Below are 702 nucleotides of genomic sequence, written 5' to 3'. Positions count from 1 at the left end.
GATTATGGCCTTCAATGCTCCCTTAGTACTCTATACACAGTCTATACTTAAAAAAAAAAATTTTTTTTTTGAGGTGGTGTCTCACTCTGTTGCCCAGGCTGGAGTGCAGTGGCATGATCTCAGCTCACTGTGACCTCTGCCTCCCAGGTTCAAGCAATTATCTTGCCTCAGCCTTCCGAGTAGCTGGGATTATAGGTGCATGCCACCACGCTTGGCTAATTTTTGTATTTTTGTAGAGATGGGGTTTCACCATGTTGGCCAGGCTGGCCTCGAACTCCTGACCTCAGGCAATCCTCGGCCTCCCAAAGTGCTGGGATTACAGGTGGGAGCCACCACACCCAGCAAAAATTTTAAACTTTTTATGCAAAAAAAAAAAATCACAATAATGGTAAAATTCAAATGAAAAGTTGAGGAAAGAGGGATGACAGAGAATAACATATAGCTAAAAGATTGTTAGTATTAATATTGAAAAGAATAAAACATTGATAAAGACAAAACAGCCAATTTACCAAAAAGAAAGAAATTTAAATGGCCAATAAATCTATGAAGGATTATTTATATTCATAGTAGTTAAATAAATGCAATTTAAAGCAATAACATACTGACCAGGTGCAGGTGTCGTGCACATATAGTCCCAGCTACTCAGCATTCTGAGGAGGGAGAATGGCTTGAGCCCAGGAGTTTGAGGCCAGCCTGGGCAAC

Source organism: Nomascus leucogenys, chromosome 22a (genome assembly GCF_006542625.1).
Source record: "Nomascus leucogenys isolate Asia chromosome 22a, Asia_NLE_v1, whole genome shotgun sequence".
Classification (NCBI taxonomy): domain Eukaryota; kingdom Metazoa; phylum Chordata; class Mammalia; order Primates; family Hylobatidae; genus Nomascus; species Nomascus leucogenys.
This window is presented reverse-complemented; position numbering follows the sequence as displayed.